This window comes from Centroberyx gerrardi, chromosome 3 (assembly GCF_048128805.1).
Source record: "Centroberyx gerrardi isolate f3 chromosome 3, fCenGer3.hap1.cur.20231027, whole genome shotgun sequence".
Classification (NCBI taxonomy): Eukaryota; Metazoa; Chordata; class Actinopteri; order Beryciformes; family Berycidae; genus Centroberyx; species Centroberyx gerrardi.
The window spans coordinates 6,616,889-6,638,061 of record NC_135999.1 but is presented as its reverse complement, the minus strand read 5'-3'; the positions used below and the strand labels follow the sequence as shown (position 1 = coordinate 6,638,061).

The following is a 21,173-nucleotide window of genomic DNA, read 5'->3' as shown; positions in this document are numbered from 1 at the left end:
AGACTCAAGGAGTTTGTACTGCAGTTTACATGTTGCATGAAAAGCTCAAAGACATAACACACTAAGGTTTGTACACACGACTCCAACACAGTTCATATTATCTTCAGAGGAATCTTTATTCATCAATGCCATTATACAGAAATACTATATCTAACTCAGGAATTAAACATTGTGCAAAACTCAATTCACTCCAGCGATCCATTCTTCTACCCATACATCCATTAATCTATTTATCATTGCATACATACATGAAATCATTCGGTCATCCAGGCATCCATCATTCAAACAACTAGCCATCTTTCCAACCATCTATCTTTGCATCTGTCCATCCATCCCTCTGTCCATCCCTCGCTTCCCTCCACAATTAGCCAGGGTCACATATAGGCCTGCGAATCCAAGGCCTTTTAATCAGATTTCATACAGCCACCACAGCAGACAATTGGGGCTTTTCATATCTTGACTGTGAGTGAACCCAATAACCTTGTGTCAGTGAACACTACTCTAATTTAAAGGGCTCTGGGTGGATGGTTGCCAGCTGCCTGGGGGCATTGCCTCTCAACGACGCTACCTTGTGATGGGACAGCCAGCCAGCCTCTACACACACACACACACACACACACACACATTTCTACTCAATTTGATTTCACCCTTTTTGGTTACCAGCCTGTTCCAGCGATTAACCAAATCAAAGAGAGATCATGTGGGTTCTGACAGGATGTTCAGTGGTAAACTTTTACAAGCCTCGTCTCTTCTTCTCCTCTCTCTGGCCTCGTTTTCACAGAATCTTTAAAACCTGTTTCGCCATGGTGGTGGAACAAGTTGGTTTATTAACCCATTTTAACACTTGCAGTACCATATGAACTACCCGACTATGAAACTTAACCCACAGAAGAATATAAGGTATTTTCCTAAACATTAGCCTTAAGTGGGCTCCAGTGGGTTTCAGTGAAAACATCAGTAGCCTACTGCTGGGGAGTTAAATAGAGATATAGCGAGATATAGCTACTGTTGTCAGTGAGGCGGTGTGACTGGTGTCGAGAAATGATCTCAGCAAGACATTATGATGCACTGACACAGAGGCATCATCATTAAGACAGTTCAACAGTATGATTTCATCAGCGAGAAACTGAAACCAGATCTGCCTTTGAGATAAAAGCAACTCCTGTCACTGAAATATATGCCTGACCGCAGAAGTTTGTACGTTTAAGAGACTTTAGGGTAAATGCATGTAATATATAGACTTAAGCATTCTCATTCCGACACATTAAGCCCTCTAGGTGCTACACTGAAAAGGGGCGTGACGGCATTTCAAAGGCTTAATTCTTGAAAACACGACTTCGGAAAAAAAAAAAAAGAACTTCTTCTTCTTTGCGCTTCCTTCCCCCTCGGTTAGCGGCGCTCTCCTCAGGCTACGGCGAGCCAATGTTTTAAAGGCAGGGGGATTTTTTTTTTTTTTTTTTTTTTTTTTTTTGGGTTCAGACATTTTATGGTCTTTGAACCACGAGACACGGCGTGGCGAATGGGATGGAGACCTCATGACTGCCGACAGACGGGACGAGCGGGGAGGCACAACACACACACACACACACACATAACACGCACACACACACACCCCCGGCTCTCTCTGTGGGACGCTTTTGTCCGATAAGAGGTCGCGCTCCACGCCCGATTCGTGTCATGTGCTCCTCATTGCATGGCGAGCAACACAGGACAACAGGGGTGCGTTTGTTTGTGTGTGTGTGTGTGTGTGTGTATGTGTGTGTGTGCGAGCCAGGGAGAATGCGTCTACATCTGTGTGTGTGTGTGTGTGTGTCTCGCGCTCATCATCGCCTTAAGAAATCTACGCACGTCGCTTAAGCTCCACTTCTTAGCGTCTGTTCAGTGTGTTTGTGTGTCCGCGTTTGCGTGTGTGTTTGTCCGAGTGTGCGTCTTTTTTGCTGCACAGCCTAAGTATTAACGCATGTGCTGGACTGGAGGAGAGGTGCTGTGCGCCTGCGAGTGGGTGTGTAAGGTCTGGGTCAAGGCTTTTTAGTACTGCAGGACCTTCACTCGACTCCGAGGGACTCTTTACTCCACACCCACGCCTCTATTCTATTAGACTCTGGACCGCATCAGCATTCCTGTGATTAATGTAGACACACGCCCAATAGCGATGCACACACACACACACACACACACACACATACCAGCACACACATTGTATCGGTTGAAAACCTTGTACCTCCATAATGTCAACTTTTCAGGAAGAGAAGCAGCTTTGTTTTTAGCTCGATGACGATGCGTTTTTGATGTTATCCAATGGGGTTATGAAACGGTTTCATAAGCCCGAGATTTCCACCAAAATTGGAGATACGAGGTTTTCACACACACACACACACACACACACACACACACATCTCCCTCTCTCACACATACCTACACAACCAATCATTAAAGGCATTTCCTCTCATCATTAAGAGCAGACGGCAGCACAATTCACTGGCTTACTTGTAGAAGCATATTTTTCACCTCTTTTTTTTTTTTTTTTTTTACGTGATTTGGGCTGGGCGCTGAACCAGAGGGTTGTGGGATCAGCTCCCCCTTCTGTGAACTCAGACCGTCGGCTTCACCTCATCATCGTGGGACGGGGACGTGGGCGATCCTGTCTGAACCATGATGACAAAAAGACTGGATTAGGAAACGCGCGGCGCACATATCGACGCACCCATGCAGCTGGATGGATCGCTCTCTCTCTCTCTTTACACACATGATGCACACAGTCACATACTCACTCTCTCTCTCTCTCTCTCTCTCTTTCTCTCTCTCTCTCTCACACACACACACACACACACACACTTCCCACTAAGCCCTTAATCACAACGCACGCTCATTTCCACCATACATGTTTACCCAGACCGATCAATCCAGCGGATCCAGCAGCTGCCGGACCTTGACCTTAAACTCACCCTGAGAGATGGAGCTCCTGTTGGGGGGGAATGGGGGAGCGTCTGTGTGTGTATGTGTGTGTGTGTGTGTGTGTGTGTTTTGTTTGCATATCATGTTGGTGTGTGTACCGTGGTGCTAACTTGCAGAAAGAGGTCAGGAACACAGTACATGAGCTCAGTGTTTGATGTGTATACGGTGGCCTCCCACATGGTATCATTCCAGTGGGACAACACTCGCCCGGAGAGATGGAGCGCCTGTTAGAGGGCTATTATTATGTGTGTGTGTGTGTGTGTGTGTGTGTGCATTTGCATGTGTCTGCATGCCCACACACAGTATGTCTATATTCTCTCTTATCCATCTGCGTGTGTGTATTTGTTCATGCTTGCACACGTATGCATGTTCCATTCGTGTTGTGCGCCTGCATGATACATGCATATGCTATGTGTGTGTGTGTGTGTGTGTGTGTGTGTGTGGTGAGCATGGGCTGTAACTCACTGAGTGTGCGCCGAAGGCCCCTGGCAGGGAAGGCTGTGGGTCTGGCAGGTCTCAGCAGGGCTCTAAAGCAGGCGGATCCGCTCGGCTCCGCTGGTGGTTGCGAGTCCTCCTCCGTGTCACACTGCAGAGGCGTTCGAGAGCAAAGAACTCGCAACTGGGAGGCCTCCAGCGTGGAAACGGGACGGTGTCGTCACGTGGAAGGCAACGTTTTTCAACGCAGCGGTTAAGGCTCTTGCGGCGGCAAAGTCCTCTAAACAGTTTTTCCTTTTAGGTCTTGGAGATAGAACATTTCCCACCGCTGAGTCGTCTTGAATCAACCACGACCGAGCGTAGAATGACTTTAGATAGTTCACTTTTCATTGGCGGACAGTTTTTTACAGTGTTGGGTATTTGCCCGTGATGAATGCTAGCGAGGGCGCTGTTATCTATTTGCAGGCAATTCTTCTCCTCCGTCCTAAAGAGGCGGCAGCAGTGCGGCACCCTTTGGAGACGCTGGGTGAACTGGATCACTGGCTCTCTAACAGACCCAGGCACCGGCACATTGGATTTCCCAAAAGCATATGCAGAGAGTGTCCGAGTGACTCGGCTGGCTAACTCGCGATTTCACGGCTTTCCATCCAGCTCATGACCTTTGTAGCAATTCATCCCCTTATGCTCCCAATTTCTCTGTCCATCTTGACTATATGCAATATAATAAAGCAGAAACACCTGACACGTATCCTTAATCTTCTGTCCTGTGTTAGCAGCAACAGCTGCAGCCTGTTTTTTTCTTAAGTGTTATAAAGTAGAAGTGAATGGGCACATTGTAACACTCGACTTACACCTCTCAGTCATATGGCTGCCTCTGGACCTGCATATGAATCATAAGGTTAAGACTTCTGACAACTGAAAAGAGAACCGTAATTTGAATTTTCCAAACAATTCCTCATGGGAAAAGAGCATTGCTTTAACAAGAATTCACCATTGTGCTCCACGGCGCTCCGAGTTTTAAGTCCCGACTTTTACAAGAGCTAATATATCTTTACTGCGTTTGTAAATACAAAGTTAATCCTTACCTCATTCATTTACAATGGAAGTAATATAATCGCACTTTTTGAGGTGCTTCTGTGAAAGCCGCTGTGAGAGCGGCTGCTCTGTCAGGCACAACATATGGAGAGAGAGACAGACAGGGGGAGAGGAAGGGAAGAAGAAGAAGAAGAAGAAGAAGAAGAAGAAGAAGGACATATGGACATGCAAGGGGAGGGGTGAGGAGTAGAATGTGTGAGAGGAGAAGAAGAAGAGACGGGGAGAGGGGGTTGATGGAGGAATGGGGTGCAGAGGAGGGAGAGGAGAGCGATGGTGAGAGAGAGAGAGAGGGAGAGAGGGAGGTTACGGCCTGGACTCTGACCCAGATTTTAAATATGGTCTCTGACAACCTGATCTGGCCGTGCCGCTGTGTGGTCTTCCTCTCTTTCCACTCGTTATGGATGCGTGACGACCGCACGCCTCTCCTCTCAGCTCGCTGCGCAGCCAGCGGACGAGTCGGAGCACGTTCATTTAAATGCAACGTTAATATAAGATTCACTTATAGAACTCACACACACATTTCTGCTCTCAGTGTTCATCTAACACGCGTGACACATCGGGATTAGACGGGACTAGGGAATGTAAATTCATGTCATTAAATTATAACGCATATAGCTGCTTGTCCAGGGAGTTTTGCGAGTACAAATAATTTTCCATACAGAATGAAAAATTGTGTAATTCAAGGAAGTAGGCAGAAAATGTGTGTATGTACCAGCAAGAGAAACACTGGGCACAAGCTGAAGTTTTTGGCAGCGAGCGTTGGCATTCTTTTTCTCAGTTTGCTGGCACTGTCTGAGCCTATTTGGTTATTTTGTGGCCAAGCAGAGCCAATAAGCACGCCAATTTCTGGAGGAGAAGAAGAAATGGAGATTTTGGGTGTTTGGCTAGGTTAATGGGATTTTTTATTGGCCTATATTAATAATTCATAATAAAAGTATGGTATTACAGAGACGCCGTATCATAATACCCTTTATTGTACAGAATTTAGAAACTTAAACTTATTAGTAGTAGTAGTATTATGATTATTATTACAACTGGACACCCATTGAGAGCCATTGAAAGTGATTATAATGTCAGAAACTGCACTTTAGGATGGACAGGTTCCTTCAGTATGGGAGGCATTCAAGTCTAGTCTTTTTGAGACGTCAAGGTGTTGGTGTACATTTCTGGAATCCATAAACTGCCTGCCTGGGTAAACATGGAAACACACACACACATACACACACACAGACACACACACACACACTTCCTGCGCTGTGTGTTGGAGATCTTTGGGAGTTAGGTGACAGATACTGAGAATGCCTGGGCCTAAATTAAGCCCTCTGCTTCACCAAAAACATCCTGCCTCCCTGCTTGGACCAAGGATGTGCTGACTTCTCATGGAGCGAGCAGGTAAACCGGTGGGAACAAACAAACACACACACTCACACACACACTCACACACACCCACACACACACACACACACACACTTACTTGTACAAACAGGATTCAGACTTTTTTGCAAGACTACTGCAACCAAATATGTTTTGTTGCAGGTTCTCTAAAAAAAAAAAAGCAAAGGCAACCTGTGTTATTTTCTCTATTTTTTACAACTAAAAGTGGGGGTATTGGTGATTTTGATTGTTAGCTAGTTTTCTGATTGAATTATTCACTGTGATTGTTGTGGTAAATTAATACTTAATTTAAAGTTTAAAGTTTTTTTTTCAGTAATATTCCAATATTTCTGTAACCACTAGTTTTATCAAAAGCTTCATTCTTCAAAACTGTAAATTCCTGGAGGGGCTGCACCACATGTGCACATTCCACAAATATATTATACTATATGCATTCTGTAAAGGATTGCAATAGAGATTAGGCTATTTCTGCAAACACACACACACACACACACACACACAGAGAGAGAGAGAGAGAGAGAGACGGGCGAACAGAACGCAGATTCACCTGCACATACACACAACCACAGTATGACCCATATACAGTAAGAGAAAGCAAAAGGCGGGTGGGAGGAGGAGAAGGAGGCCAGGAGAGAGGAGGAGAGACTCTGCACCACTCTGCTCCAGCTCCACTTCCACCGGTGACCCCACGGCTGTAAATCTCAGAGTGGAAGACCATTCCGTGCTTCTCTTTTTTTTCCTCCCCCCTTCTCTCTCACTCCGCATAGCGAAAGAGTGAACGTCAGTGCTTTACTTAATATGGATTCATTTTATCCATTTGGCAAATCACAGTTTGATACTAATCTCTTTGACAAGGCAGTTCAGAAGGTGAAATCTGAATGTTTGGTTGCAGATGTTTTGGACTGCGGCTGTGAGTAAGCACTGTGCGCGTTTCCATAGAAAGTCTGAAATGAAACAGATATGATAGGGAGCTAGTAGGCCGACATGATAACAGACGTCCCTGCCAAGTTATTACATGCTGCTTTCTCCTCCTTATGTTAACAGACAACTTAATTAAGCAACTCTGCTGCCTCCAGATTCACTGCTGCACACAGAGAGAGTCAGTAAGCACAGTCAGATGGTTAAAAAACAAGGAAGGATAAAGCCATTTTTGCTCCTCTTGCTAATTAAGCACGCATCACATCCTCTTATTTACACCCACTCCGGAGCGCTCTGGATGACGGGCGCCAGTGAGAAAAAAAAAACAAGAAAAGGTAAAACGAAAAGAAAAGAGGTGAGAATAGCAGAGATTCTCGCTAATACAGTCGACTTCCAGGAAAACTAGACTGTGACCGCTTAATTATCTTGATGCCTGCAACCCAGCACATCCCTCTGAGCCGGAGCCAGACACATCTCACAAAGAGGCAGACTGTTAACTTGGTGGTTACCAGTTAAAGAGAGCAAAACACGGCCGGGGCCAGCCAGGGCTTTTCATAAAGCCCCCTCTGGTTTGGAAAACCAAAGGTGGACCAAGTTAAGGTTGAAATGAGTCCCGAGAAATGAGCATCCAAAGCTGTGTTATGTTTCCAAGTCTTCCAAATAAGTCCCTTCAATCTTTATTAGTACTACTAATAAAAATACTTCTAGATTTGCAGCCTAAAAAGACCATATTACCTGATTTGCCCGTCTAATTGCCTGCAGCATCAGCTGGGGATTCAGAGAAAAATTATTAAAAATCTTTTTTTTTTAAATGCCATAAAAAGTGCCCTTATTACCAGAGCTTTTCTGAGCTGCTGTGTTGCTTTAGGGTCAGAGACCTGGACCACCTGTCTAAATGAACTTTGATTTATACCAGTGTTTCTTTAACTGCGTCCCAGGACCCGGTTTGAGTCACAGGCCTGTTTCTGTCGGGTCCCTATATGGCCAAAGTATTACTATACTGAGCTAGGATCCCAGGGCAACAATATATTTACTCAATGTGGGTCTGATGCTGAAAAAGAAGAAGAAGAAGAAAAAAAAAGCCCTGGTTTTGATTATCTTATTTATTCTGACATCTATGATCTTAGATCTTTGCCCCCCGCTTTAAGATGCGGCGCGAACACAGACACGGCGGATGCTACTATTTATGCAAATGTTCTTGTTTCGCTAACAAAGAAGGTGTCCAAGGCTACATCACAAATCTGTCTATATGCTAATCGCTGGACGCAGCCAGGCTCACAGCGACACCCCGGCAGACAGCGGAGTGCAGCACCTGGCGGGGGAAGACGCTTCATCAGATCGGGAATAAGAGTGATCGAAACGCTGATTCTCCTCGGCGTTCGCCATATTGTGTCAGCGAGCGGTTATCCGAGCTTTTGATGTCTTAAATAATTAAACGAGGGAGCCCAGGTTCTTTTCTCCAGGAGCTATTCTGTCATCTTAGCTTTACACATTGGATCCGGTTAATGGGTGGAGAAAGGCAAGACAAGGCAAAGTTGAGCCGAGTTTATCCTCTAAACTCCATCACCCCCCGCTCACCCCTCTCCCCCCTGCCCCGGTCCTCCGGCTCCCATACAGCCTTGGGAACAGGGGAGTGTTTATTCTATTATGTACATGTTCCTTTATAACCAGTTGATTTATGAAATGGCTGTAGCTGTTGCTAAGGCTCCACCGGCAGGATAAGTGCTGGATGCCTGTTGCATAAATTTTAGCCTCTATATCTCTCCAGCGGAGGTTTGCCTTAAGACATCTTTATCCTCACCTTGCCGGATACAGCCGCGGGCAATTTGACAATTAAGCTCACGGAGAGTTTGAAATGTCACCAGACGCGAGTAAACTGAGAGAACGTGAGATTAGACTACGATGTGGGCAGTAATTCAAGGCCGTATTAATACTTCATGACAAAATCTGAACGGATGAGCATTAGAATAACGCGCATGGTTCTATGGAAGAATAAACGAGGCACACTTCAGCACTGAAAGACACTTTTAGGAGAGGAGGTGACATCAGAGACATGACGAGGAAGGATGCCAGCATCAATCTGACACACTGAGCTTGTGTATATGTGCACTCATACTGTACGTGCACATACAATGCCCCCAAAATCCCCTTGCTGTACACGCAGGAGATGAGCCAAGACAAAGACCCAGAGCCCTAACAAGATAACAAAAGAGGCATCGAAAGAGCGCTGTCAACCCGAGTACGAGTGTCATGAAAAGCCCATGTGGATATTTGGGTTACAGATGTAAAAGATATTTCCAAAGCTGTTGGTTTTGGAGGCGGAGGGGGCGCTGCGCCACTGTTCTTATGCCCAAGGAATGAGAAGGAAGTTCCAAGGAGGCACATTGCGAGGCTTAAGGTCGCCTCAGGCCCGCCTGTCACGTTGTGGCTCCCATCATTCTGGTGCCAACATAAAACAGCTCTTTGTTCAGCCCTTTAAGAGACGTGCTCCACACACACACACACACACACACAAATACACACACACACTCTCTCTCTCACATGCATACACATACTGTATCTGAACAATTTATTCGAGTCCACATCAGTTGCAAAGGTCAGAGGAATATGAGCAATGAAGATGCTGATATTTCACAGACCTGTCAGTTGCACATGTGCTCTGCAGACCGACATTACTTGCATACAACAGCAAAGAGGTTGGACAAGGGTACAAAACACACACACATACACACACACACACACACACACTCTTTCTTCTCGAAAACCACTCGTGGAAGGATCATGCTCTCCCCAAGACTGATGGTTTTGCCAACATAAAGAGCGAAAAAAGCAGCAATTGATGTTTTCCCAGTGGCTTGAATGACTTCCATTGACAGTTTCGATAGAAGCGGAAAACCTCTCGTCTGTAATGGAAGAAGGTTTCGGGGGAAGATGGGTTTTCCCTTTTTGTAATATCCTCAGAGCCGGGCTTGGCAGAGAGGGCCCTCTGGACTGGAGGATGCTGGTCTGGACCAGACAATGGCTCCTCGTGCTTCACGTTGGCCACAGCCAGCCTTCTGAAGGAGGGTTTGAGAAGCGGTGAGGTTCTAATGAAAGTATCTAATTCGCCGCTTTGTTGGCTATAAATTTTACAGAGAAAAGTAGGGGAACGTTAGGGAAAACAACAGCTTACCAGCCCCTTCTGTGTCAATTTATATTTCTGAACAAATGGCACACTGAGGAATAAGCGCAAGCCCACCACAGCTCACCATTAGCCCACTTCGCTTGTGAGAGAGCTGTGAAGAGCTGGTGTGGGGAGGGAAATGGCCACCGCTCCATTCTGATTACTGAAGAGGTTTTGACAGATAAAACACGCTCAGCTGAAGGTCGGTTTGGCGAGTTTTGGCAGCGGAACAGCGCATTTCTGGGCAAATGATCCGTCCGCCAAAATAAACAGCCCTCGTTTCCTCACCCCTTCACACACATACACACATCCACTTGCTGACTCCACACAATGGCATGACTGTATCTGCAGCATCAAACAGGCAACTGCCAATCGCCCCGCGGAGCTCATTGTTACACAACGCGCACGCTGGGCCGAGTTCAGCCTCCAACAGGTTTTGCAATGCAAAGAGAAAGTGCCGGTGAGCTTTGCCAGCATGCATCATTCACCCCAAACAGCCAGAAAACAACTGCGAATCGGCGTGCCCCTGTACACGCTTGGCAAGAGGGAGAGGAGAAGAGAGCGAGAATGACTTTCCAAAATATTTGTGCTGAATAGAGGCAGCTCTTTCTGTCCCAGGCAGCGGACCACCTCTCGACTATACGAGGGCGCCGCTTCTCCCCATAATGTGAGCGAGTGCTTTCGTACGATGCAAACGTCAACATTGTAAATATGAAAACGCCACTCTGCATATGTATAGGCAAACATAATCACTAAGGCAAACAGAGGGAGACGAGGGCCGGGCCGCCGACCGGACTGAATTCACTGGTGCAGAAAAGTTCAATGCCAGCGAGCAGCTTGACATTCCATATGAAAAGCAAACAGTGAGTAAAGGAGAGGTTGAGAGGTGGAGAGTTTATGTGTCTGTGTGTGTGTGTGTGTGTGTGTGTGTGTGTGACTGTGTGTTGTACATTTGTGTACAAAGACCCCAACCCTTAAGTCTCATTTCGATGTGTGTGTGTGTGTGTGTGTGTGTGTGTGTGGCAGAGAAAGACACCCCGAGACACTCCTGCAACACCTATAGCTGAAGCCTGGGAGTCATATTTAGTGTTTATTTTGACCTTTCAGCCACCTAAACTTAGCGCATTGCGCAGCACAGCTCTGCTGTTTTATTTGTTTACAATGGCCACATAATGCTGACAGATCTTTTCAGAAGATTGGACTGAAAATTGTTGCCTGCTGTTAAAACAGAGTTGATTTATTGATGCTAGTCAAACCAGTAAAGCGAAGTATCTCTCAAATCAAATAGGCAGTACACACAAAAAAAAGCATCACATTAATTAGGGGTGAGGTATTACTGAAGGAGGAAATGACCATTGTGCAGATGCGACACTTGATTACACCCTTCTCTGTTTACTCTAGTCATACCTAAGCCAGGTTTCACGAGCCCATTGGCTGAAAGCAGGTCAGGAGGGTTCATTCTCATTTTTTAAAGAGGGGTGCTGGAGGGATCCACGCAGGGAAGGTCTGCTCCAGTTTTTCTCGCCCTCTCGCCTTTGTCTGCAGTGTTTGCTCTGGATTTGAGTGGTTCTTCTAGTGCTGGAGCTTTGTCAGCCCACACCCTAATGGCAGCCTCACTTAGAGAGAGATCTGGGACTGTGCCGCCACTGTTAAGGGGGGGCCCGGACTAGTCTCATGGGCGTGCCCCTTTCTCCTGTTGAGTCATGCCACCATGGCGTACTCATCACCATCTTTATTTGCTGCACACGCACATATAAAATAGACCTGGGCACATGCGTGTGCGCTCACACAAACACGTACACACACACACACACACACACACACACACAAAGCTTTTTGCTGATTCCTTCCCTCTCGTTTGGCTACCTTTCAGCGCCTGAATCACCACCACTCACATCCAAGGCTGTCTGCAGGCTTAGCTAGCGAGTCTGAAGCTGATAAAGAGAAGCCATGGTGCATGTCATGCTGGTAGCTCTTTCACCAGTTTCTATTCTCTGTCTTGTCATCACTCAGTGCAAGTTTGTCATCCAGAGGCTCGCCGTAGTGACACACACACACAGAGACAGATTCATCACTCTAAGGATGGCTTTACACGGGCATAAAAGAGCTGATTTGTAACCCGAGCCTCAGAAAAAAAACCCAGAAGAAACTAGACTTAAAATGTCACCCTTTGTTTACCATTTAGATACATATCGATGAAGCCATTTTTAATACTTCCACCCTTTGAAAAGTTCCTCTGATTAAATATTTTGACAGCGTTGCTTAATTCAGAGCAAGAGCAGAGGAGACCTGCACCGACTTGCTGTAATTTAAAACCCAAATGTATGCAGACAGGGGCCAGGGTGCAACTCCTGTTTCAAAGCACCGCAATATTTACCCTCAATAATGCTCTTTTCATCCTTGATTAAAACCAGGACACTAACCCGTCTAGCCACCCACACTCAGGTATTTCTGGAAACCGGGTGGCTAATCGACCCACCGCCCACTCCTCCTGGTTAAAGCCAAACTCCAGCTCCAGGAGTGGACATTATTCTCTCTCAACCAGAATGACACTCGCTCTGCTGTGAAACGTGAAGCCGAATCGCGCTTAACAGGAGGGCCATTATGGCTCCTGTCGAAATTCAAATGGCGTTGGCACACAGCGAGAGCTGACGCGGTGTTTTTAAAACGCGGGCGGGATTTCGACATCCACTTGCCAGGTGAGCGGGAGGGGAGATGGGGCGGGACAGAGCGCTGCGAGTGACTCAGCGGCTCCGTCCCCTACAGCGGTGCCTCTCGGGGTCGCCGATCACAGCGGATTCGGCTTTGATAAGGGAGTTTAAAAAGCTAATCTACCCGTCGTTTTTTTTCCCCCGGTGACGCCCCGAGGTACTGGAAGAGGAGGCTTTGATAAAAAAGGAATTCAAGAACTCCTCTCGAGTCGGTTTGGCCCCCTCGCTCACCCCCGTTCCCCGTGCCCTCATTCTCCTCTCGGTCGGGGAGGCGAGGCTGATCTGTGGTCAGCCGGTGCCTGGGGGAGCGGTGATAGCGGGTGGATGGCGGGTGAGCAGCAGCCATGGGGGGAAGCACACTGTCAGTCCTGTGATAGCCGTATGAGATTCCACATGCTCTGATGAGTAATTCCTCCCCTCTCCTCTCCCTCCCCTGCTCCATCGCCATGTGGTTCGTGGCCCTGAGTCATCGTCCACACTTTCCCTCACTCCTTCTCTCCTTGTCTCTCTCTCTCTCTCTCTCTCCCTCTCCCGTGGTGAAGAGGATTCTTCCTCCCTTCGGCAGCGGCCGTCCCAAGAGGGAAACTCAACAGAATAGCCTCCCTCCGATGACTCATTCACCAACATCGAGAGCTCCACTCCACACCACCCGCTCTCCAACCCCAACAGCCCACCACACCACACCCAGGCCTGGATCCCAGTCCTCCGCGGCCTGCTTGCCTGCATGTCTGTCTCTCTTTCTACCTGTCTGTCTGTCTGCCTGTGTCTCTGTACGTACGCATGTTCCGCTTGCCTGTCTTTGCCTGTTCCTGCTTCTTTGTCTCCCTGGCTTTCCTTCTGCCTGGCTACCATTTTGTATGTTTGTCTGTCTGTCTGCCTCCTTCGCTGTTAGTTTAGTTTTTTGTCTGTCTCTCTGCCCGCATGCCTGTCTGTCTTCTTGTCTCACTGTCTCACTGTCTCAGCCTTTATACTCACTGCTTCTGCCTTCCTGCATGTCTTACTGTCTGACTTTCTTTTGGTCTGCCTGTCAATCCGCCTGCCTGTGTACCTGCCTGTCTGTACTTCCGTCTCTCTCGCCCCGCGTGCTCGTCTTTCGGTCCGTCCCTTGGCACAAGATTGCAAAGTCAAAATACCGAAGGACACGGAGCGTCGACTCCCCCGTCTGCATGTTAAACTATGAAGACTCGGGCAGAAATATAATGACGGTGTAACTCATAAGCCTGCCAAAAGGAAACATTGCCTAGATCGACAGCATTCCCACCTTCTTCGTATTAGCACACATGCTAAGCGGCGCCTTGAAATGTCTTGTGAAACTTCTGACGAAAGAAAGCTCCTAGAGCACTGCTGTTACTGCTGAGCCACCATGAGAATGTTTACTGCATGGAGTTGAACAGTTCAGCAAGCGCTGTGATTTCTACGGTGGGTTTTGGTGGAAGTGAGGAGCCGCTTCTGAATGCAGCCGATACATTTGAGTGGCTTGCTCACAACGCCGACTCGTGCCTCGGCCCTGCAGTGCGACAGGTTGCTGCCGCGAAGGCCTGCACGCCGCCTCGAGATCCTCAGCATGTTGCAACAGGAGATTTGTTGACCATTGCAAGAGCAATAAGGATTTTTAGGGGCATTATGACTGGGTTAATAAAACACAGCTGCCCCTAAAAGTCCCTCACTTTTCTTGCTGCCTTTTCTCTCCCTCTCCCTCCCTCCCTAGCTTAATCTTTTCTTACGTCTCCTTCCAAAGTTTGGAGATCGGACTGCGGCGTTTACTGGCTCGCGGAGCCAGGTTCGGGTTCATGACTTTTGGTACCGGTACAAGCGTGGCTGAAAGGAAGGCGGCGACCTGGAGCGACCGAGGCTTCAGAAGTTTGAACTTTCAGCGGGGCCTGGGTCACACGTTTCACACAAAACAAGCATGCTTGCCAGTATTTATGAATTGTATATTTATAATGGCAGAGTTTTATTGGGATTTGCACTGACGTTTTTAAAGGGGGTCGAACGAGTTCAGAGCAGAATTTCCGAGAAGGAGGGCTGCGTGTGTTCATTAGTAGTTCAGCTTTCACAGAAAAGGTAAACACAATGTGAGGCTTTTACATTAGCGGACTTTCCTATATTATGCGCCCATACCATTACGACCCGTACTTGTGCGTTCACTGTTATGTTTGAGAACTGTGCGAACCCAGTGACCCACAACAGAAAACAAACTGGGAAATGGAGGAAAAATCTATTTAAAGTAAGCCTACAACCCTGCTAACAAATGGTGTGAGGAGAGAGAATATGAGACAGCCGTGGTGGAAAAAAAAAAAAAAAAAAAAAGATGTAAGCAACGCTGTGCAGCAAGTGGCGAGATGAGTCCGATTGGGCCTTTTAAACAATGTGAAATGCCACTGAGAGAGGCTTGGCAGGCAGTAGCAGCCAGCACTGTTTAATATCACAACTTTAATCAGCACACTTGGTGACTATCCCAGAGCTCCCCGTAGCCATGCTGCTTATTCAAACCAGGCCCGGTCGACCAAGCCTCCCTTACTAGGCCCTCGGCTCTCATACTCTCACTGGCTCTCGCTCTCCTGCAGCATTACATGGAGGGGTTTTGGCTGGAGGGTTTCTATCTGCTTTCTGTGATGTGTCATTGCGCCTAAGTGGGCTACGCTGCAGTGAAATGTGCGATGATAGCTGAGTGTTTCTCTCCTAATCTGAGGTGTACTAGAAAAACTTTTCAGAGCGTCTATTTATACATTTGATTTCAAATCTATTTTATGGTGATCAGCTAGTCTTTAGATTAACGGAGGACCATTAAAAAAGTGTGAAATATTTTTCACACATAATGTGTAAAAATGTTAATTTGCTGTCTCCCGTTCGCATTACAATATCATCTACAATTAAAGGGAATTTAATTAGGGCTGTTGGTATAAAGGGTTGACAATGTGTGAAGTTTCCCTGCAACCTCGGCCCATAGCAACTTATTGCAACAGCAGCAAGGAATAGCAGGCTTTGCAAAAACAAATGGCCTGCCACTGATTTGTTAAACACGGCCTAGGAGCGAGAACATAAATAACTTCTTAAAAAGCCAACACTTGTTCATAAGTAAAACAAACTGAAAGATAAATGTAATGATTTAGCACGCACTCTGACGGGCAAGAGCGAATATGTCATTTGCATGAGCGAGAGTGTGTTCTAATAATCCCAGAGGTCTTGTGTTTTTAAAATAAAAATCCCATGCTTCAGCGAATGTCTTACCTATGTGTCACTTGCAGCATGGAGATACCACCATAGCCATCCGTTCTATTAATTACATAAAGCATCTAGTGTCAGGATGCTAAATTCATTAGTGAGGTATGTACGGCATGCTAGGGTCAGGACAGATATAGAAACAGGCCTTCAAAACAACTTCTTCGCCACTGGACACACTTGTTCAATATAATAGAGGATGGGATTTCTTATTTACTTAAAACTCTACCTGTTCAAACTTTTTTATTAGTTATGTTCAGGGCTAGAGGAATATCTAAAGACCTGACTGAATTTAGGGTTAAATTGTTCAACTAAATAGAAGGTGGGTATAACTTATTTGCTTATAAGTCTACCTAATACAAGTTTTCATAATGTTTCGTCATTGATTAGAGTGGAGTCCAATAAGTGAATTGATCTTGGAACTAGAGTTTATTCTTGTCTAGAACTCCAACTTTTTTTTTTTTTTTTCCTTTTTTGTAATTTGGCCTGTTTGTGGTCTATGAGCTGGAAAAGCCTCCAAAAAGCTCACGAAAACAATTATTAGAATTATCCTGTAAAAGAATTAGCTTTACAACAGAGTGAGGCCTAGCCGAGAAACGCAGAGCCAACTTTCTAGAAAAATGACATGTCAAAGCTGTACATCAATCAGGGAGAAACATGTTGCTCTTACACAAGGCTGCATATTTAAAAAGTTCAAGTTTGACCAATCAAAGTCTTTTGTAACCTATCCATTATGAATTATCAAGCAATGACATTGATGGTTTGACCCTCTAAGTTATAAGGTGACTTTTTACATAGCTTTGCATTTCTTTTTTTTTAAAGTTAAAGCACCTGCAGCTGTTTGCAAATGCGGAGTCCCCATTTGCACTATTACTTCCCAAAGTTTCTCGAGTAGTTTATTACTTTAAGTGTAGGCCATACAATCCAGCCCGAACGGAAAATCACTATAATATTCCTATAATATTGCTATATACATTTATAGTGTGTTTCGGTATAATTTATAGTGACCTTATCGTAGCCTACTTTATGTCCTTTTTAGTCTCCGATAGTATCGCCACGATATTCTTTTTATATTCCTATAGGAAGTTATAGTGTGTCTGTGGTGGGTTTATAATGACCTTACTTTATCACCATAAAGTAAGGTCTATTAAAGTAAGGTTTTTATCGCCTATGGTATCCGTATAATATTCCTATTAAAAATAGATGACGACGTAAAATTTTGCCGTGATATTTGTATAATATCTTTCTAAAATTTACAATCGGATTACTATAGCCTAGTTCTTTTTCGTCACTGAGTTCATATACAGTAGATGTGGATTCATTAACTTGGTGGTCACATGAGCCAGAAACTGGGACTTTGTAGGCCAGTTGAATGAATTGAGGACTCACCTTGCCCGCAAAGACCCAGCCTCTGACACACAACATCATCATCATCATCATCATCATCATCATCATCACGGTGCAAATGATACCTATGGATTTTGGAATTTTACTTCCAAACGGTATTGGAAAGCAGCGCGCTGAGCGAACCTATACAGACCTACTGATCCGCTGCTGTCTGGAGAAATAAGGTGATGCTGGCGGGGTGTCGTTACCTGATTTCCTTCCCCACACCCACACCCACACCCACACCCACACACACACACACACACACACAGAGAGAAAGACGCGTACCGGGGGCCGGTGTCCGCATCCCGTGGGCAGCTGGGGACTTCGCGTAAAGCACCGACTGAAGGACCGGTCCGTCTGCCGCTGGTCTGTCTCTTGTCTGCCTGTCTGCCTCTCTGTCTGTCTGCGTGTCTGTCGGGAGCAGATCGCGGCTGCCTGCGAAGTTGAAGTTCGCCGTCCATCCAGCACCAGCCCAGCCACCGCCGCCCCTGTAAATATCTGATCACTTGGTGTTGCACGCATCCCAAATTGAGCAAGCTTATCCTTTTGGGAGGGCGGAGGGGTGGAGAGGGGGGGGGGGAGGGGGGCGAATTGTCTTTTGAAATAAGTCGGACAGTCCCTCTGGCCTTTCGTTTCCCCCCCGGTCCAAGGAGAAAAAAACAAGCAGACGCAACAGTGTCGCGCCTTGTGCCCGTCCCCCCCTCCTCTCCTCCTCCCCTCCCTTCAAAAAAAAAAAAAAAAAAAAAAAAGCTTCTGCGTTTCCCACCGAGAGACCCCCCGGTGCGCGCCCAGCACCCAGCCAGTCACCCAAATATCCATTCTGGAAAGAGACAGAAAGGGAGAGAGAACGAGAGAGAGAGAGAGAGGAGCCGCTGGTCTCACTGCCATGTTGCAGCCTCGATATTATGAGCAGGATATTCCCAAACAGCTGGAACGAGCTGATATATGGTGTTGCGCCCTGGTGTTGGGCCCTCCCCAAAATGGACTGGTGCTAACCTGGTTATGTTTTTTTTTTTTTTTTCTTTCAGCGCGTCACGTCTCCAATTATAGGTCTCCGTCGCTACGATTTGGGGGCGCGCGGCAATGTGGCCCCGTATTTCCACTGATTTGGAAAGACGATTTTTTTTTCTTTTCTAAATGGCCAAGCGCACTACTGACTGAGTAATGTCCAACAGTCCAAGCATGTGTGCTGTGCCTGGAACTGCACACATTCCTGCGGTGTGTTGGCTCGCCCGTCCACATGCACGAGAGAGGCAGCTGCAGTGTTGCGCGCAGTTGTGTCTCCGGCGGGTCTCGGCTGAATCATCTGCGCGTCTCTCAAGGTGTTCCCCGTTTTTATGCAAGATCGATTCTGTGGATTACGAGGCTCCAGCCTCCAGGTTATCATCACACCTCTCGTTTTACCTCCCCGACCAGCAACATGTTAGTGCGCCGCGACCCCTGGCGGCGACCACGTGCCATGCCGCTGTGGTTCATTAGAACTTCATCACATAGCGTTTGTCAAACCCACCCAGCCTTTATTGTTTTAGTCAAATCCCTGGGTGTGATCACGTGTGATGTGCTGGGGGGGGGGGGGGGGGGGGGGGGGGGTAATTAAAGTTGGATTGTGGGATTCATTTGGACAGTGTCTTGTTTTGATAAGTGGCTGCCATTTTGGATTTGCCCTGAAGTCAGCAATGATATGATATGGGGCCATGTTTTCTATTACATATTCTATTCTATTATGTTCTGTTCTGTTCTATTCCATTCCATTCCATTCTATTCTATTTTATTCTGCTCTGCATTGTTCTGCTGTTATGTTAGGCAAGGCAAGGCAAACTTTATTTATAGGCTATAGCACATTTCATAGACAAGGCAAATTAAATGTACTTCACAAAAATACATACATGTTACATTCGATTCTGTTCTATTGTGCTATTCTATTCTATTCTATTCTATTCTATTGAGATCACGCCCTACTTTCAGTCTGTGTGTGGTGACGCTCTCTCGCATGACAGCAATGTCAGCTGCGTCAAGCTAGACAAACTTCGATAGAGTAATAAAGGAAACAAGCGTGTTTTGCCTTCAAAATAAAAGGCTGGCCTAACACTTGGTCCTAGAGGCCCCATACTAGGAACAATTGTGCCACTGCTATGGGTTAAAAGAGATCATTACATGTTATATGGTTTTGTGTTTGAGTCTTTGTGTTGTTGTTTTTATTTTTTTGTTGTTTTTTTTTTAGAAAATCTAGCCTATAAGGCATCTTGTTTAGGCCTACATGACTATCGATATATGTGGTGAAAAGTACATTTACAAAAAAACAGCAATTGTGTTTTGATTTATTAGGGTACAAATTACTCTTGTTTTTCAACTTCTGTTGTAGGCTATTACACAAAACGTTGCAATTTATGTTCGTCAATAAGGGTTTTATTTTGAAAGTTTTGACCGAAAGTCTTGTTTTTTTATTCTGGCTGGCTTGACACTGTTAGCAATGTCCGACTTGGTACCCGACACAGGAGCAGCAGCTTCTCCAAAACAAGATCAGCATAATTTATTACTCCTGTAACAGCAGTAGGCCTACGGATGTTGATCATCAGTTTCACAATTACATTAACATTGGAAACCAGTCGGTGAGTATTTGCGTCTGTTCAAAAACGTCTCGAGCATATAGTGCGCATTAACTTCTAGCAGGCGCGTGTTGTTCACTATGTAGGCGACAACACAAAATTAAATCCGTATTGTTTCTCAATCTCTCGTTTAAATTTATAGGATCTTGTTTCACTGCAAATTCAAAGATTTCTAATCTTACACGAACCGCTTGAGAACGACCGTTTTCTACATTAATTGCCGGCGGGGATCAACTACTAATCAAATGCTAAATCACATGAACCCAATGTTCAATAGTAGATCAAGTTCATTATTACTGATATGACGTCAGCAGGTGTTGAGGGACTAAGTATCGACCGGTCTGGATGAGAGTGGAATATAAAGGCCTTGTCTGTAAAGGACAAAATGATATCATAAATCATAAACGATGGTTTAAAACTGTAACCTACAGCAGTGGTTCCCAAAGTGGGGTCCAGGGCCCCCTAGGGGTCACTGAGTGGGGTTTCATTGGGTCCCCAGCAACATGAGGAATAATAACCGTGTCATTTTCACGTGCTTCATGACCAAGAAAAGTAAAAATGAGCAAATGACATAGAAACAGAGAGAACAATGAAGTAAAACAGCAAAAAGTCTTAGCCATGGGTATAAAACAAATGTCCTCAAATGTCAAGGCAATGCAAAATGAATAAAATCCAAAGATTATAAAAAGGCCTTATAATAAAAGTAAGTTTTGAGAAGATAATCCAGACTCTGACTGAGCTCCTCAGGCAAGTCATTTTATTTCCCTCCTTCCATCAGGATTTTTCACTCTTTCCACTGTTATCTTCTCACCTAGAGTAATAGACAGTTGTGCAACTGTACACTAAATTGTAATGAACAAAAATCTTCTCAGACGGGGTTCATTTTCATGCCAAGGGCCACTCTGGATCACCTCCTCTTCTCTCCTCTCCTCCCTCCCTCTCTCTCTCTCCAGTGCAGTGGGGCCCGTAGGCAGCGGATGCGGCTGGTACCCGGCTGCAGGTGGCCCTCCTCGCAATGGTCTCTCCCACCATGAAAGCGTTGGTGGACGCCGTGTGGGCGGTGTGGAGCATCGGGGCCTCCATCTATGACTACATCCACACCAGCGCCATGGAGGAGCGCATCCACGCCCTGGAGAACATCATCACCATCCACCAGTGTGTGATCGGGCTGCTGTCCGCCGGCGTGGTGATGCTCTTCACCTACATCCTCTTCAAGAAGCTCTGAAGGACTGGGTGGGTGGGTGTGGGGTGGCATGGTTTGGTAGAACAAACATCAACCAGTCA

At 46.1% G+C, this 21,173-nt stretch overlaps 1 long non-coding RNA gene across 1 annotated transcript; it reads right to left on the bottom strand.

Moving 5' to 3' along the window:
• Positions 1-2,535: 2,535 nt before the first annotated feature.
• On the bottom strand, positions 2,536-17,672 carry LOC139922409 (uncharacterized). Its single transcript, XR_011785137.2, has 2 exons — positions 17,569-17,672; positions 2,536-2,645 (listed from the first exon to the last, which is right to left on the bottom strand). It is a non-coding gene; the product is annotated as an uncharacterized LOC139922409 (long non-coding RNA).
• Between the last annotated feature and the right edge of the window lie 3,501 nt (positions 17,673-21,173).